This window comes from Poecile atricapillus, chromosome 1 (genome assembly GCF_030490865.1).
Source record: "Poecile atricapillus isolate bPoeAtr1 chromosome 1, bPoeAtr1.hap1, whole genome shotgun sequence".
Taxonomy (NCBI): Eukaryota; Metazoa; Chordata; class Aves; order Passeriformes; family Paridae; genus Poecile; species Poecile atricapillus.
The window spans coordinates 51,496,720-51,516,716 of NC_081249.1; the positions used below are offsets into that span (position 1 = coordinate 51,496,720).

At 36.2% G+C, this 19,997-nt stretch overlaps 1 protein-coding gene across 1 annotated transcript in view; it reads left to right on the plus strand.

Moving 5' to 3' along the window:
* Nucleotides 1–19,997, plus strand: part of DACH1 (dachshund family transcription factor 1) — a 376,911-nt gene that overhangs the window by 355,398 nt on the left and 1,516 nt on the right. The window lies entirely within an intron of this gene.

Here is a 19,997-nt window from a genome sequence, read left to right on the forward strand (position 1 = left end):
TCCTGTTGGTTTTCTCTCAAATCTCCTTCACTTGATAAAATGTGTTTAGAGACACATTTTTTTTTTAACAAACCTCAAGTATTTAAACATTTAAACAGGCATTTGGAGAAAGAAATAGTTCTGGCTTAGCTTATCTTTAGGTGGCATTGTGAGGGGAAAAAAAGGGTGCCTTTTTAAGGTCAAGATTGTTATTTAAAAACAAATTTGGAACTAGGTTTTGCTTACAGAAAATTCAAAAGTCGGAGTGGTATGACCGTTTTTGAGTATTCTCCCTTATTGTCCTGCCTTGCCTTGTCCTTGCCTTTCTGAACTGTACCTCCATGAATGCCTCTGCTTTCATTAGGGGGCAGACCTGTTTGGGACTGCAGAAGAGATTAGCTTTCTTGGATAAACCAATTCAGCTATCCCTGGATGGCCTGGGGACTGCAAACATGAGGCTGACAGGCTCCCTGGGTTCCAGCAGCTTGTTGTTGGCTGGCTGATTAAGATTTTGGTTATCTGTATATAGGGCAATCAAATTCTCCTTCTGCCTGCATTAAAATATCCTGCATGTCTGAATTAGTAAGGATCCCAGCTACACTGTAGCCAGCTCCCCTGCTATAAACTCTGGCACAGCTAAAGCAGGGTAAAAAGTAAACTCATTAATCTCAGTCCGGCTCATGCTGAAGCCCAAATTATCTCTACAGTAACAGACTAGCAGCCTACCTCTGTGTTTTTAAGCATCCCAGGAAATAGTCTCTCTCAGCAGAAAGGAGCTATACTCTCATAAGTTCCACCCTACCTCTGTTAATAAATAGCTGCTTCATCTGCGCAAGGTACCTGGCATTTAACAGGTCTGAGGCTGGATAGGCTGAGAGATAGTCAGATGTTGGTACTCCTTGTGACCTAAGTAATACAAAAATATGTCAGAGCTCAGATCAAAACCAAGAAAAGTTTGCCCTAAACATATCTTGCCCTAAACTTAGTAGTAGGTTATGGTCAGATCCTGAAGAAATTCAGACTCAGCAGCTAGACATCTACAGTTTTAGGAAAATCCTGTGAGAACTGACGAACTGAAATGCAAATTAATTTTTAATTTTTTTTTTGTACTTTTGGAGTGGAAAGAGATAGAAGGTTGGGTTTTGATCTGAAAAGTAAACCTCTTTTCTGTTGAAGGTTCTATAAAATCTTGAAAATTGCTTCATTTGTTACATGCTTACATGTTATTTGACACAAGACTACAATAAACAAAGACTGAGGCCAAGATTTTCAAGCGTGACTGCTGATTACAGATATTTCCAGTTTTGCTGGCCAAACTTCAGATATTTTCAATGCCTTTCTTAAAATAAAATATCCTAGCTCATGAGTTCTGTGAAACTTATTTCTTCAGTAGCTGCTAACTCATCCATGAGGAATGTATTAGTGTGCCTTTGCTGAGCAGAAGTTCGTCGTGATCAATGATGATGGTTCCACCATCAGCAGTATCACACCATCTCAAGCTACAGCCTCCTGCTTAGAAAGCTTCATTTGCAGAGAGAGGAAACAAGGACTTTCTGGAATTCAAGCTCTTAAAAGGAAACAGGTTAGAAATAAAATCTAGACAGTTAGAGTACTTGGAAACTTTGTAAATGATCACCTAAAAGTCAAGTATCATAAAATACTAAGTAATTTGGGAGAATTTGCACATGATCTATGGAGAAACAGGATTTCTTCATCCATATTAGAGTAACAATGGTTGGCATAGTCCAGTGAATTGGTTAATTGATGCTCTAAATTTGATTCATAAAAACACAGCTAGGTTCATCTTGCTGTATTAGCAAAAGGACAGGAAAACAGATCCCTGCTACAAAAAAAAAACAAAACCAAAACCAATAAAAAAACCAACCAAATAAACAAACAAACAAAAAACCCAAAACAAAAAGAAACCCAAAACAAACAAAAAAACCCAAAACAAAAACCCCCACAAAACACCCAAAAACAAAACCACAAAAAAAACCTTTAAAAACCCCTCCAGCTGAAAGTTGAAGTCAAAATGAGAGGGATAAAACACTAGAATAGTTCTCACAGAGAGGTTTCAGGATCTCCATAATCAGAGATTTTCAAACCTTAGGTGAGCAGAGCTCTGAGAAACCTGATCTGTCTGCAGTTAAAAAAGATTAGACTGCTTGACCTTCAGAGGTTCGTTCCAAAGGCAGTTTTTCGTGGTTCTAGAACCACAAGACTTATTTGCATGATGTCCTTCCTTCTAGACATAACACTTTCTGCGTCCAGTATAACAAGGAGCAAAATTTTGTCCTATAAATAGCAGTTGTCAGATCTAGAATAGAAATTGCTGGGATATATTTAAGCATTCACAGCTTTTTGATCTTCCATATCAGGAGGCCAGAAGAATGAGCTGTGCTAACAGCAAGATGTGAAAGAGGACACAGGAGGTAAATACAAAGAGGATTAAAATGGGACATATTTTAATACAAATATAATTAATTTAAATAATAAGAATGGAAGTTGTAGCATCTTTGCCAATCAGTTCTAAGATTAATTTTCTAGCAATAAATAAATATAAGGCAAAGTGAAGAAATAATATGTCTAATAATATAAAGAACAGTGATGGGGGTTAAAGAAAGCAAGCTGATTTAGTTTTCTTGGATACACTGGCCAGACAGCCTTTGAGGAAACTGAAAATGATAAGCTGGAACAGATAGATCCTCCTTTCAAAATATACTTCCTGTATTTTTTTCAAATAGCTTTCTTGAAATGGGTTCTTCAAGGCAACCAGCTATTTTGGAGCCCTATAGATTTTTACCATCCTGAGATACAGAGGACTTTGAAGCAGTCAGTTTGGATCGTTGGCTTCTCTGTCAAGTAAGTGTTGTCACGCAGATTGGGAGCCTGAGGTATGGAAAAGTTAAACTTGGCATTTTAAAACTGGTGAGACAAAAGGAGTGACTTTGAGCTTCAGTGTCTGTGAAGTTGTATCATGGTACAAGCATATTTAACTAGGACTTAGTTCTGAAGGATTTTGTAGTGTTTTTGGTTTGGAGGTGCTAATTGTGGGGTGAATTGCAAAGTAGATGAAAATTAAAGTCTTGGTGAGGAAAGCAGGGTAAAGGAATGAGACTACAACAGAATTTTGAATAGAACATAGGGATGGCAGAAACTAGGAGATTTCAGCTGTCAAGATGATGGTAAATATAATTGTAATAGGTAAATAGGTAAATACTGTATAGTGATACAATAAGGAGAAACTGTATTCTAAAGTACTCTTTAAAAAGATGTGTCAAGACACAGAAGGAGCAAACAAACTCCTTTGGCAGGGTGCTGGGCAAGCAGACCGCGTTTTCAATTCAATTGAGAAGCAACTAATAACCATTTGGCTTCTGTTCACTGTGACCAAACTGATGCTGCAGAATCTGGCTGTTCAGTGATGGGATGATATATTGGAAGCCAGAAATAAGTTTCTACATGGATCTGTTGAACAATCTGAACTCAATTTAACAATTGAAGAGGACAGAGATAAAGTATTACCTTCTTTGTGAGCTGATCAATAACAAGCACACCTCTGGGAAACAGATGCTTCAACAAATGCCAGTATTACCCTTGCAAGCTATTTCTGTGCTGGAAGCTGAACAGGTTCACAGGACACCTTACACAGAACTTACAGAAGCAGTAAATAATGATAATAATTATTAATATGCTCTAATTCTCAGGTTTTATGGGTAAAAGGGTTTTACTCTCTAATTGTGATGCTGTGGAATCTCATGCAACACAGATGCCACTGGGATATTGCCATGCCTAATAAAAACGAGGCTCCATTATTGCAGAGCAAGGCCTCATGGGGCCTGGGATAATTTTCCTTATCCTATCTGCCTCCCACACAAACCTCTACAACATTGCAATTGCATATATGGCATATATATATATATATCTTGTAGGAGATAAGACTCAAGTGATTTATTATAGGTTTAAAACAAAATCATAGCAAAAAGTTAAACTAAGCTATTGACAAACTTTTAGAAAAAAAAGGTAGCAATTAGAGTCCAAAATTAGCTCAATGATTTCAGGATTCAAAATATGAAAAAATAAATTCTAACAGCATCCACATGCCTAATTAAAAATCATATTAAAATGAATTTTTGAAGTACGTAATGCTTACTTAATGCTTCCATGATTCTCCTGAACACTCCTTGGGCACTGATGATGATGCATTGGTTCCCTATTGAAGCACCTAGATACCTAGCATGACCTCCTCTTGGACCCAGACTCTTAGTTTAACAAAGTGATGCATTGAGCATTTCAGTACATCAGAATTCTCATTACATAACCTAGAAAAATAGTTGAAAATAAGGAAATACACAGCTGCCAATTCCAACTATTTCTACAGTTCCAAAGCCCAAGAGTCCAACCACCCATATGCCCTACTTCTAGTTGGAACAACACACTCTTGTTGTATTTTCCCTCCTGTTACTTCTCCCCCACACACATCAAGTTGTAACTATTTAGTATTACCCTTCTATTGATGGAGATGAGAGGGAGTGTAAAGCCACTGAGGGTAAGAAGCAGCCTGAATGGCACCCCGCATGCTTTCGTGGGAAAGTGTTCCTACCATTTGCCTTGAGAAGTGGACAGGCCAGGTGTCCTGTAGCTTCTGTCTCTTAAAGATACATTGAAAGTGCATCTACATGAGCAGTTTTAGGTGCAAAAATGGGTCTCTGCAGGATGAATTTGCCTTGCATTTGAGCTTCTGGTGTGCACTTGGGCTCCTAAAGCAGTTTCTTTCCCTGGTGGAACTTAGTCATGTGAGAGGATATCGTCTGGATTTTGTCACTTGCAATGTGGCCTTAGCAGCTGGTGCTCTGTACAAGCCTAGGACTGGCAACCACTGGAAACTTCACTGCTGGTAATGCCATGGTGAGGTCATGCAGTCCTAGATGTTCAACAGATTGCATCATGTCATAGTGTGGTCCTTCCCTCCTTGCATCACAGCAATCAGCAATGGAAACACGCGCTGTGATTGGAACTGCTGCCCTCTGCAATGCACTATCTCCAAAAGGTCCCATAAACCCTGCTGAGGTTCGGGTTTGAAGTGGAGCTGATAAATCAGAGCTGGTAGGTGGGGTTTTGGCTTGAGTGAGGTTTTTGAATTGAACAGGAGGGTACTCAGACATCTTACAAAGTTGCAAATGAAGGGCATCAGGGATATTCTGCCTTGCTATACTAAATCTTTTTACAAATAAATTCTGCTTAAATCAATTAGCTATTTATTGATTCATAAGGATATTGTTCTCTTTTATTTATTTCCAGGTGTTACTTGAGTGAAGACAGATTGTGGTAATAATAACTAGTGCTTTTTCTTTTAGTTTACTAAGCCACTGTCAGCATCAGAAAGATTATGTTTGGGACTGTATGAGGAGTATATCTTGTTGTGAGAACAACAGCAAGCGCTTACCTTAGGACTCCTGCTAACCCTGGACCCTTCTATAAAATTTGCATGAGTAAATTAGTTGTACAATGCATTTTTCTAATAGTCTGCAGTTGTATGTTTTATTCAAGTTTAAAAATACTTTACCCTTTTAACAAATGCTGCATATTCATCTAAGAAGTAGTCATTAAAGAAAGTGCCACTATATCATTCCTTTGTATTTAATTTGGGGTAGAAAGAGAAAACTGTACTTTGAGCAAGGTTTATTTCTTTTCCAATTTAGGTAATTTCTTTTTTTATCTAAGCTGGCCAAGTTCAGTTTAAATCATTGTGTGAATTGTTGGTGAGATGCTTTTATTTGAATCAGCAAGCATTTGGCCATGGTGAATGAGCTTCTGGCAAACACAAATATTAGTATCTGGGGACATCTTGGAAAACTACAGTTCATTTTTGTGCATCATGAATGGTTTTTAGTGTTAAAAGTTATGTTTGTCTTAAATACAGTTCCATTCAAGGTAAAAAGGGTTGCTTGCTTCTTTGATTTTCATTCCATTCTTCTCACCTCATGTAAAGAATTAAGTTTAACAGGAATGCAGAAAAAAATCAAAGTGTTCAAGATTCATCAGTTCTCCATTTTGCTTTCTCAACTCAATGGCATTTTTTAGTACTTTGTTTTTTCCTAGCTGGTATAATTTCCAAAACACACATTAGAAAATTCTTATGCAGCTTTTCATATTTGATTAGGCTTTAGCAGTGCAGTAACCAGGGCAGATAGGGCAATAATTAATTCGTCTGCAATCCATAGAGTTCAACACAAGTATTTACTTGGCTGATAGACTATTTCTGTTACCTTCCTCAAAGGCAGAACAGGAACTAGCAAGGACTGCAGGAAGCACTTTGGCCACAGCTGATTCTATTTGCCATTTTCTCTGAGTCAGTGCTTTACCTGCTAACCCACCACCGTCTGTGCTGCTTCTGCAGGTGTGCAATAGATCCAACACCCACAAAGAGACAGAAGGTCGATGTGTACAAGACTGCTCACATTTTATTCCTCTCCAGTACACTGATTTTACTGAGCATATGCAAAAGTGCTCTCCTTTATACAGTCAATAGAATAGAGTTTTCCAGGACATGGAAAGGGCTCATTACTTATGCAAGACAATCACCCCGAATGTACACAGTAGGATGTCCTAGGATGTGGCACACACTGTATACCATAGCCTTCCTTTGATTTTAGCAAAACACAGTCAAAACCCCCACAAACAACAAACAAAGAAAACACATGCACACAAATACAAACCAAACCAAAACTCCAAAACAAATCAACCAATCAAAAAAAAAATCTCAATTCAGGGGGGTGCAGCACCTAGTATGGGTCAGGCTCAGAAGATTTTTGTGAAAAGACCACTTTGAAGAATGAGAGAGAATGACATAAAAAGATTGCTCTATACTGTTTGGACACAGAGTTCCCAAAATTTGGTGAAAACATAAGAGTATTTCTTGCTTTAGCATACAACCCACACATGACTTCTCAGTCATAGCATATTACAAACCCTTCTTAACCCCCAGTCACGTTTAAATTGCATTGCTTACACCCTGTCCAGTCACCTGTACTTGTTGCCATTATGAATTGTACTTTGTTATTTCAGCTCCACTAGCTACCCCTTTATTCAGATATTCACTTAAGATCTTGTCTGGGAGAGGAAAGGAAGATTCAGCCTCAAGATATTTGTCTTTGAAACAATTATCTTCCATTGCAGCCAATAGGTCGGAGTCTCTTTCTACTGGGGGGATACTGTTCCCAGTTCACTGTGTTTCACTAATACTTCCAAGGACTTTGCAAGAACAGTTAAGGGTTCTTTCTGGCTTAGGAAGAATGGGATGCTCCAACTTGAGACTTCTTTTCAGATAACCCTAGTTCTCCTTAAAATCAAGATACTCCAGAGAATGAATTTCTGAATTGTGAAAGAAGCTTTAAGTGTTAAGATGAAGTTGCTTTGGGAAATGCCTATTTATTCTGAATTGCTCCTGAAAAAAAAAACTTAATTGCTAAAATTTATGCACCCTACTACCATGAGAATTTCTTTTTTTTAATTACTATTTTTTAAGTTTTTCCAATATTTTTCATTGTTTTCTTTTGTGTGTATGTTTGCATTCAGATACATACACTGAAGTTAGGATGAAGTTTTGAACTCTTGAGATACTCTGGTGGGAGTTATAACCTTGTATCACTCTCCCACAAAAGGATGACAAATGAATACTGATAGGAAATTGTCCGTGCTTTTCTGTAGGGTGTAGGTATTCATACTTTTCTCTAGGGTGTGATTCCCTTTAAGTCCCAAGGCCTGGATAATGGCATGCAAACTGAGCCTACTGAATAGGAATCAAGCAGGTAGCATTTTTTAAAACAGCTGTTGATATTTTCTGATATTGAAGTGGTAGGAAGATTTAACAAACACGTGTATACTTAGTTTTTCCAAGATATGCTTGGTTGTGTACTGGAATTTGAAACTGCAGGGGTATCTATTTAAAAATTCACTGGACACTTGTGGTTTTGTTTAATCCCATGAAGTCCTTAGTTGCATCCTAAATGAGTTACATACCTCCAGAAATCTGGCCTTTAGAGGTGAAAGAATCTTGGACAATGGCCCTATTGTTAATCATTATTTCCAGTATAATGTAACAAATGTTCTAACCTTGAAAGGAGGCAGGGGAGTAAAACCCTAGCCTGCCTCCTTTTTCCTTCCAGGTTTTATTCTTTTACAGCTGTAGCAGTACAAAGCAGCTACAGCTAAGAATATGAATCACCGTTGCTATCGTCATTAACATAATGCCCATGTGTAGATTTATCTGCAGACTTTCAGTTTGATAAACTGTTGGCATGTAAATATTTCCTTGAAGAAATTCCAGTCCAGCTGCTTTTGTTTACAAATCTATCAATGGTTAGCACCATAGAATGTATTTTGCCAGTATCTGAATTATAATTACAACTTCTTTAATTGCAAATTCATTATAAAAGAGGAGGACAAAACTAAATAATAAATATTTTGCAGATTTTTGGAACCATGCCAGCAGCTTTGCCTGCATTAATTTTTGAAAATGTGAGGACTTATGCTTGTAAGTCTCCATTCTATTATTCTTTCATATTATTTATTTGTAGAGTTAATTGTGAATAAACTCTTTCTGAATAATTACTTCATTGTACTTATTTTGTCTTCAGAGGTTCTTCTGCTTATTCCTTGTTTTTACTTCTTGACTTCTGCTTGATCATTCTATGGATTTAATTAAGAGTTGGTTTTGATACACCAGTCACAGTAACATCTAAACTGACCTGAATACTGAGTATTTGCAGGTTTTAAAAAAAATAAATTTTGAGATACAGATCAAAGAAACTCTGGAATTTCACTTGGCAGCAGGTTATTGGCTTTGCTTGTTGCTGTTTTGACCGGTGATGCAGAGAGTCGTGCTTTGAATTTATTGAACTCTCACTGGTTTGTATAATTGTTTGTTACAACTTAATTACAATGCAGTACAATTTTCATGGATCAGCTCTGGAGGCAAACTATGAAATTTATTATCCCCAAATTAGGATAGCTAAAAGTTAAATTTGAGCTACATAATATAGACCTATTTATAGCCAATGGACAAAATCCACACCTCAAAATAATAAATCATTTGTTATCAACCCTTGGGTGCCTCTTTTAGGATTAGATGAATCGCTTGTGAAGGTACCTATTTGTCTTTATTAGTTGACGAAAAGGTACATTTTAGCCAACAGCTATGGCAGGAGATGAGGTTTGCCTGGGAATTGCTGTAAGAGCTGTTGGGAAGCACTTTGGTTTCACTATCTGGTTCTGCCAAACTTTTTCCAGGATTTCATATCCTTTGCATGTGTATCCTTTCAACTACTTTTTGAGCACTCTAGTAACACCAGAAAGAGGGTCTACCACATCTGTATATGCTTTGCTGGTTTCCTCATTTTATTTATGATAATCAAATAAGTTTTCATGTGTCTGCTGTGAAGAATCCAAAGGGGACAATTAGGGGTTAGAATGCAACAACATCTGGCTTTTTCTAGGTTTCTTTGAAGACTTTGGGGTAGCTCGGAGAACTCATAGAGGATTTTTGAATCTTTTTTATTGCCTTAATTGCATTTTTAAAAATTTAAATGTCTTGAGGTGTAAAAAGAAATTAATGGAAATAAAGAATTGTGTAGTTATACACTATTTTTGCATGGTTTTTCATTTTCCCTGCTATAAGTGAAGGAATGTTTTTCAACAACATTATATAGAAGTAAGAGATAACTTTGAAAAGTGATCTCCTGTTCATGTACTTTAAAAATCTAACTTCCACCTGGTAAATCAGTCTTCCCAATAAAATACCCTGTAGTTATGCAAAAGTTTTTCTGGAATATTCTGTAGGAAAATCTAATTTTCTCAACTTAATGCTGTAAATATAGGTGGCTGTGATTTTTCTCTGAGACTAGGAAATGCATCCTTTTCTTCTTTAGCTGTGTAGTTAATTTAGTCAGCTTCTTTCTGAAAATGCTTTCGTAGGTACCTATACTGTGGTAGTGAGTCTCACAACAATCATGAAATTTTTATTTCTTGAATATCTTTCACATTTGAAGCAATAGAAGCACGTACAAGGCTACTCAATTGTCTTGATGGGAAGAGTTTCTATCAGGAATGAGTAATGACAACAAAGGAAAAAAAATTCTATTTCAGATAAGAAGAGACTGACAGACTTACAACTACCTTTATATCCTATGATTATTTTTTTCAGTTTGTGCATACTGTCTATACGCATGATAGATGCTCAGACTTACAGTTTCAGTGCATCAAGGAGTGTAGGTTAGACCTCTTTTAGACTTAAAGGTCATGTGGCAGCTTAGAGGCTCTTGAAACCAGATATCCATCTCTCCTCCCTGCTTCAGGATACTGTTTTAATGGTACCACTCTAAATAAAATTATCTTGGACTATTTTACTGGATTAAAACATATTATTTGTGTTTTCTATCAAAAGCAATGTGATGCTACTTTTAGCTACTGCTTTATTTATTGAATCAGTGCTGAGTGTATAGTCTTTTAATTTTGTTGCTGTTTATTTAAGATAAAATTGTGAAGGTTTGATTATTAGTAATAACACTTAGAGATTAACTCTGGTCAGGTACAATATTGATTAACTCTATCATTCATAATACCAATATAAAATATTTAGCTATATAATTCATTGACTTTCCACATAATCAGCCTGTGAATTATATGACTAAACTTGATGCGCTGACAATGTGAATGATAAATTCATTCAGTAGAGTATTTTTGATGTATTTTATCTTTCTTTGGTACATTATCAAAAATGAAATTTTGTCCATCACATTTAGAATATCTGTTGTAAGTAGTTGTCATCTAGTGCCAGCACTCATTTCTATTCACAGGTAATGGTGCAATACTTAAATTTGGGGAGGCAATATGTTTCTCTCAATTTGTAATGGAGTGAGGTAATGTCATGTCCATAATGGGATGTAAATAACATACTTTGACATGAATGGACACTTCAGGCAGTCATTAAAATAACTGAGTGTGGTGGAGAGTTAGAAGGATGAAGAGTAGGAGAGCTGTGTGTTCGTTCATTGACATCTCCAACATTGTGGTTTGCTGAATGCATGATGCTCATGACCTGGTAGTGAATCCATCTGGTGGGACAGGAAATGGTTCTTCTGCCTTTCTCAAGAAATGTTAGCTCCTCCAGGAGAATATAACATAAATAAGAAAAACTTTGCAAATTCCTATCCCAAATTTAGAGATTCATTCTGAACATTAACATGGCAATATGTCATTGAGAGAGTGGATTTGTTCTGTTGTACGTCCACAAGCCTTTCAAATTTGTTCAGTTTACAAATAAGTTGAAAGCGGAAGCTTTCTTGCTAGTTGGTCCAGATATGTGAGAGCTTAGCAGGATTTCTTTTCAAACAAAATACTGAAATAAGATTTTAGTGAACTATTCTGTGAGTGATGTGTGACTTTTAAAAGATTTTCCAGCAGAACCGCAAGCAGTAATCCTTTTGTATTTTTTTAAATGACTGTGAAAGGAGAGATGACATCTGGGGAAAGCAAAGGTCAAATTGGAACAGTCCCTTTAAAATCATACTAAGGTTAAATATAGCCTGTACAGCTGAGTACAGGTAAGGGCCTCCCAAATAAGTATATTAGCATCTTCTCTTAATAAATTAAATCTTTCTCATTTCAGTCAATAATGAAAAGGTGAATTTTTTTTTTGTCCATTGGCCTGCGGTTTCATCCATTGGATTAATTTATCATACTGTGTGTTCACAACTCCTTCATACTAAAATGGATTTTAGTTCCTCACTCTGCTGCAATCTTGGTTCGAAGTCCCAAAACCTGAAGTATTGGGTAAAGGTGGGTTTTTTCATTTAACTTATAAGAAATTGTGAAAGCTATGATTTTCAGATTAGCTGAAATTCTTGCTATTGTTTGTTTCTAGAAAATTAGATAATTAATCTGCATATGAAAACTCATCTACACCTCCCTGTAGAGCTTTTGCTGGAATTCTATTTATCTGTAACTTCTAGCCCTGACGCACCCTCCTAAAGAAAGTGAAGTTTTCAGATGACAAAAGGATTTTTTACTACCCCTTCACTATCTCCTTTAAGACTTTATTCCCAGGCTTCAGCCCTCTGTCTTCTGTGTGTGTGAAAGTAGCTATGTGTGAATAGTTCTGATTGCATTGTGAGATTGCAGACGATTAAAAAAAGAGTGTAGTAGGAAGTGAGATTTACCTTTTGACTTCTATCTTTTCCATCTGCTATAATACTCACACACACACACACACACATGCACATGCACACGCACTTTAGTTTCCAAGCGCAAAGTGGTTTTGGTGGTGAAAATGAGTGAAACTGATCTTGCCAAGAATAATCTCTCCCCACCTCCCTTTCCTTTTCACAAGCCTGTCTAAACCCTGAGCTGACACTGAAAGTGATGCCCACAACTTCCATTCCAAGTCTTGATCCGGCAAACTTACAGCTAAATTCTGTTTCAGAGCCGAACAGAGTTGTGCTGGGAAGCAAAGTCATGCTGTGCCATACTTCCTTTTTGAGGGAAGGAAGAAAACTTACAAGACTTCTTTTGCTTCCACAGTATATTTCCCCTAAGGAATAGTTTTATGGTCTAGAATGTTCGGGGACCCAAAAGATATTGGCTGAAAAAAACATATAATTTATATATCTTCTTACAAGAAGGAAGGTAAGCCAGCTATGACACAGATCACTAAACATATTTTGGCAAGTGGCTGCTTAAAAGTAGCCATATATACATCCAAGATTAATTTTCTTTGGTACATTTTAAATCAATTCATGGATAGAGTAATTACACTATACTCAAACCATGTTAATCTATCACTGCTCTGAAACAATATGGTAGGTGTTTTTCAACTATTTATAAATAACAATGCTCATATATGCCAAACATCTTAATAAAGTGCAATTAGTTAGAATAAAGAACCTATTTGTTCTTGTTTTGACGTAACTCCTTGTCATGCTTTGCAAGGTTGCCATGTATATGTCTTTTTTAAATTTCAAGATTGTGTTTAACTTTTTGTTTGCTGTGGAGTTTTCCCTACTTGCCTGATTTCACTTTCCATTCTGAGTTACAGATAAGTATGTACACGTTTAAATGTACAAGTGAGTGCTTCTACAGGCACAAATTGCAACTCTGTACTTTTCACTGGAAATAAATAGAAGGAGATCCTCTAGAAAATGCTATACAAATTGCTGTCTAAAAACGTTATTTTTCCACTAAGATTTTGTCTTGTGTAAAGGTATGAGGTTAGAGCAAGAAAAAAGTTAAGGAAATCATGGTCAATGCAAGTTACCTTAACCACTTTAAAAATTAATTTGAAGTTGTTGCCTATAAAAATGTGGTGAAAATTTAATATTACATACCTTTGGTGTATTAACTTCTAGATTTTTAGTTGCTATTCTATATTTTATTTTATTTTATTTTATTTTATTTTATTTTATTTATTTTATTTTATTCATTTTAGTGATTAGGCATTTATTTCCTGACCTCTGAGAGGTGGAGTGGAATTTTTCTCCAGGTAAAGTGACTCAGGTGCCTTAACAACTGGCCATCAGAGTGCAAAGGGAGAACTGAGATGAACCTTAAGTGTTTCCTCCAGTTTTTCATATGAAGTAAGGAAATTTTGCATGGCTTCAATACAAAACTATCTGGTATCCACAATATTAATTCAAAGCCAGTCTTAAGTTCATGAACCTTAACAAACCACTTGATGAACCTCATTTATGTTTGGCATTTCTAATGAAGCACAATACCCATAAGGGTTTCACACGGTTTTGGGTTTCACATAGTTTTGGGTTTCTTTGCAAACATCTTCAACATAATTACTATTACTTTGAAGATATAAAATGCCATGGAGCAAGTCTTCACTAGGTGTAAACTGACAACTCTGCACCAAGTTCACTGTCAACAAACAGTCTTCAAGATCTGATCCTTTAATTAATAAGCAATACTTGTCATTGACCCCAATTAAAATGAACAAAAATTATCTGTATCATATCCTATTACAACAGAAATATGCAGATTTATACAGATGATATATAGGATTTTAAGTTTTGTTTGGGCACCTAAAGAAATGAACTTTTTACATAGATGTTATTATAACTGCAGTAAATATGCTGACATATTACTCACTGTTACGCATCCAATCACTATTAGCCAGATTAATTCTTTTTGCTTAATCTCTAGCATTTTTCCTGTCAGAACAGCATTACTTATGCAAAAGTGGTCATACATTGTCAAACTGAGAGGCTCATCTTGATTATTCTTGGTTATTTTGAGTATAAGTACAATCCACCCTGACTGTTAGTCTGCCCTTGGGACCCAAGCAATTTGGCTGTTATTATAATGAGGTGTGGCTCATCATAAGGGTGATTATAATGGAATCTAAGGGAATAAGGAGTCAAGCCTACTGTATATTATCTTTCATTTTTAAAGACTGTACTTTGGAATAATGGTTGAGTATTGTAGCATTTCTGTTCATTGCATGTCTTCGGGGGTTGAGATATCCTCCAATGGACTATTTTGATACTAATAGGAAAGCACGTTTAGAACATGAAAATCCCTGTATCTGTTCCTTCAGGCAATTTGTTCAGAGTGTAATTCATATCTGATGAATGCTTGGTGACACTGAATGGTCCAGTGAAGATTGGTGCTAATTTTGCAGTAATGTTCTCTGTTGCATCTGTGGCTGAGTGGGAAGGTATTTTTCACCAGTTCATGAACATTTAAAAATGACTTGTATATTTGTGATCATAATATTACATTCTATTCTCTATTTCTTACTGGAGTTGCTCTAAAGTGGTTTTAGATCTGAACCTTGATCTTCATAATCTTCTCACTTTTCTGAAGAGGACTAGGTCCAGAAACAACACAGTTCCTTTTAAATTAGAAAGTGTTATCTTCAGAGAAACCAAAATCTTGTCAAAAAATTTTGCACTTTTTCTCCATTCCTTCCTGTGAACAACATTGTTGAGAGATTATTTTCATTAAAACTGAGCGTCTTAAATTTTCATCATAAAAGCCAAACAAATCATAATCTCCTTATAGGATAGGATATTAGGGATTTTAATTCTTGTTGTTTGAAAGATATGATGGACAGACTAACAACGAAAATTAATCAAAATTATTTTCTGTAGAGGCTATCTACATATTTCCAAAGTGGGCTGATGTTGAACAGAAATTGCTAATTATATCTAATTAAATGAAAATGTTTCTCAAGGTGTGTGTAGAAACATAATTTCAGTGTCCATGTGTAATTTATATGCATTGTTACAAGAAGGATAGAGCTATTCTGACAAGGCTGCATCATGGCCTTCTTATTGAAAAAGTTCAGATATAATTGTCACAACAAAAACAAAATCAAAATCTTCATCCATTTGCCTGGACTAAAGAACATAATAATATTTAGTTTCTACTGTGCTCCCTTGAAGCAATTTAATAGCCTCAAAAATAAGTAGAATCCTTTTCTTATATGGGCACATTTTGTGAATGTAGGCAGTTCCATTTACTTCATTATAATTTTGTTGCAATTATTACCTTATCTTTTAAATTTGGACAACATAAAAACTGCTTCATAGAAAGAAATGTATCTACCTACGTACATAGTCATTTACTAAAATATTTACCAATAATTGTTTATGATTCAAAATAAGACAGGTAAAAAATACTGCAGGACAAATCCAAAAAGCCTTGTTTGACTCAATCGCTGTGCATGGCATTGCTGAATTTTACAGCTATTTGTATCACAGAATGCCATTAAAAGATTGCTGTCCAATTGCCATTACTAGGCAATGGCATACATAGTAATTTTTTTTTCTACAGAATCTTCTGAGAAGTGTTGGTATGTCATGAGAAGTGTAGTGACCATTTTTCCATAGTAGATATTTTGGAGAAATTTTGATTAATGCCAGGAATCGAGAGTTGTTAGGATAGAATATATTTTGTTATTTTTTGTCACAAAACATGTGTTTCATTGGTAGCTGCTTTTCATCTCTGAGTAAGGTAGAAAGAGCATAAAATAATATCATGGAAAAAGCATGGCACATAAAATGATCTTTACAAAAGCAAAATGTTTGGATGTGGTATTTCAGACTAGAAATCCTCACATTCACCATTGCTCCAAGTTTCCAAATTATCAAGGAAGTAGATGCTTGTAAAATGCTATATAGTCTGAGTAGTTTTCTATCCTAAACACTTGATTGAAACTTGCTATCTCAGTTTCCTCATATTCTTTCAAGTGACTGGGTATTAATTACTATGTTAGAGAATGCATATATATATATATAAATGCATATATATATATATATATATACAGCTTAAATATATTAAAATATACTGTAATATTTGGAAATGTTCACTGCTAGGCAATAAATATACACCTCCAAATTACAATTCTTCCTTTCTTCAGTCCATAGAAGTTTCAGCAAAATCACAAACTGTCTTGCAAAATGCTGACTTTTCAGTCTATGAGTGTCTGATGTGAAAGGAGATCTAGCAAATATGTTTTATCCACATTGTGTTTGAAGCACAAAATATCACCAGGCAGTCCATTTTTAAAGCTAGAAAAGTTTCTCTCTGGCATGTGCAGTGTTCTGTTGCCGTATGCTAATATCCTGTCATTTCTCTGAGTTTCTTTCTGCATGGATGCTCCACCAAGGCCCCCACGACATGCCTCTGTGTGGACTGTAAATATCCTTTTAAAGTGTTGGAAAGCTTAAAAAGACTTGATGACTGGTGCTCACTAGGAGTATGGGAAGACCTTCTAATTTAAGCAGCTCTCAAAAGGGACAACATATTTCATACTATGTAAGATCCAACATTGAGTGACAATATAGACCTCCATGGAATATGGCAAAACTGAATGACTTTTGACTGTCTGGATGGTTAAAGTGTAGCTGTATTTGAATGAAATAAAAAAAAGAATTAAAAAAAGGCAAAAACTCCCACCAAAACCAAAACTAAAACCAGACCAACAAAATACTTCATAGAGTAATTTCCCTTAATTTCAAGGAGACAATGATTTAAACATATTTCTTAACAAGATCAGAACAGGTAAGCAGGCTATAACATTGAGGAATGCTGTATTAATATACCATTAAATGTTTTTAGATTTAATGATTGCTAATAGTGATTCTGACACAGCCAGGATAAAGCGTTTGGGAAGAATATATTCATTCTCAATAATAATTGTCAAAACCTGTTTTTGGGTTTGGGTTTGGGTTTGGGGTTTTTTGTCCCACTTGAAACAAGTTGAGAGATTTTTTTTCTGACTTCCAATATTCCAGTTTCATTAATGCGCACATGAAGAAATATTTATCAGATTATATAATTTGGAGTGTGGAAAAGAAAACTTCTATTGAGGGAAGGGAAGGGAAGGGAAGGGAAGGGAAGGGAAGGGAAGGGAAGGGAAGGGAAGGGAAGGGAAGGGAAGGGAAGGGAAGGGAAGGGAAGGGAAGGGAAGGGAAGGGAAGGGAAGGGAAGGGAAGGGAAGGGAAGGGAAGGGAAGGGAAGGGAAGGGAAGGGAAGGGAAGGGAAGGGAAGGGAAGGGAAGGGAAGGGAAGGGAAGGGAAGGGAAGGGAAGGGAAGGGAAGGGAAGGGAAGGGAAGGGAAGGGAAGGGAAGGGAAGGGAAGGGAAGGGAAGGGAAGGGAAGGGAAGGGAAGGGAAGGGAAGGGACAGCACACTAAACAATTGCATAACTGGATCCTCTGCCTGTAAGCAAAAGTGAAGTCCATAATTCACTGAGGATGAAAAAAAATGAAGCTGTTTTTGAAAGCATTTGGAAATGTCTAGTAACTTTGTATAATGCATCATGCCTCACAGTAGGACTACAAAGCAGTTACAGTATGAACTTAAATAATACTACTTTTCCATGACTGGCATATATAAATAGAACAAATAAAAACAATTAAAATACCCCATCTCCTTTCCTTTAAGTTCTGAACTTAAACAAAAGATCTGATGACCCCTTCTGGTTGCTTTTCCTGGATTTATTTCTCAATAATAACACTTTTGGGAGCAATTCTATAGGGGATGAGATTGATCACCCATCACTGCTGCTGATGTGCTGTTTAACCAAGCTGGTGAACCATAAACTGTCATCAGAGGGTGTATCAGACTAACAGTGTGTATCATGCAGCTCACTCTTCTGTGCACCTAACAACCATGATCATTCTCTTAGTCCATTAGACAGCACAAGGACTTGTTAAACAAACTCCTGGACTGGCACACTTTGCATGACCCAAAAAAAGAAACCAAATCCTGCTAGATGGGCTAAGTGGTGACATAAATTGAATCCATAGGTTATGGAGCAAGAAGTCTAATGATTCATGAGGTAATAGGACTTTGGTACAGACAGGATTTTTAAAGCTGAAACAGAAACTTTCTTTGATAGCAATAGATATGCTCTAAAGGAGGGTGAGCATAGCCTTTTTGAACAGTGAAGAACACTTGCTCCAAAATAGTGTCAGTTTACATTTTTTTCAAAGAAATGTGAAGCACTTCTCCCCAAAAGAATTTAAAGGAATAAACAATGTTTGTATTTTTAATTTTTGTTAAATTTCATGTACCAGGTGTTCCAATGTTGAAAACCATATAAATATGATTAAAAAAGTTATGATTGCTAGATAAAGTTTATGACCCAGACTTATGAATTTTTAAGGACAGAACCTCAAGGGATGTGCCCAGATCGATGAAGATGAACATAACCTGGTGATTGACATTTATGGTCTTTTTTAAACTTGTATGCATAATTCCTACTACTGACTTCAGTGGAAATAGTCACATTTCCTCCTTTCATGCTTTTTGTTTTCTCCTCTCTCATCCAATTAGTTTTTGGAAGATCAAAGCATAAATTCGTCCTGGTTCTTCTTCCTTGAGTTGTTGAAGTCTGGTGTTTTGTGGGTTGTGTTTGTTTGTTTGTTTTGTTTTTTTTCTTTCTGAGTGAATTGTTCAAAAGACCTAACTAGGAATATTCAAGGAATAGTCATGAAGCTTTTGCCCCAGATTAATACTGCTGAGTGAGTTGCAGGCACTAACAGATATTGTGAAGTACTCTCAGATTTACAGAAATGTCTTCCCCAATTAATACTGTAACTTCCCCAATTAATACTGTACCCTTGAGGAACTCCTCATTTCATCTAAAATTTCTTTTAGGGGTCTGAAGGTGGTTTTCCTTTTTGTTCTCCAGCTCTGAGATCCTGAGAAATCACCTAGAAACATACCTGGGAAGTCTAAATATATCAAAATTTCTCTGTTTCACTCCAGGCTTTTTTTGTATAGGATTCCTCTGACCAAGCTTTTGATATCTGCAGCATATGACATAAACAACGAAGATAGTCAGTGGGGAAAAAGCAGACTCTTCAAGGGCAGGACTCCTCTGTGTTAAGAAGATATAACCTTCTCAGTGGTAGAGAGAATCTATCCTGTAGAGTAACTATGCCTACTGAAGCCCAAATTCAATTAGACAATTCATATGCCTTCTGTCCAAACTTGAATCTCTTCAGGTGTGAACCTAAGTCAGTACAGTTAAAACAGAAAGTCTACCCCTTCCTCTAAGCAACCTTTTGTTTATTGATCCCTTTTGAAAATTTTTGTACAAATGCTTCTTTATTTTCTCCCATACCCCATTTCTCACACCTGGAAGGAAATTGCTATAAAGTCTGCTTTACCTGTAAATTCTGTTTATGGTTCTCTCACAAATTTCTGCTGGACATTTTTCTATTCTGCAATTTCCGTCAAAAGCTTGGAATTGTGCAGTCCAGTGGATGACTGAGACCCTTAGGAAGTGTTGGCTTTTGTTTCCAAGTGCTTCTCCTTCTGTACCCATGCTGTGGCTTTGTTTTTACTGCAAGTACAGAGAGGCAGTAAAAGCACTTTCAGTGGACAGTACTTAGTGCACTGGAACTTGCAGTGCCTGTGAAAGTAATTAAGCTGGCAGCAACAACATAATTGAAATGATAACAATAGTGACACTAATAGCATGAAAAATACAAGTAAACAA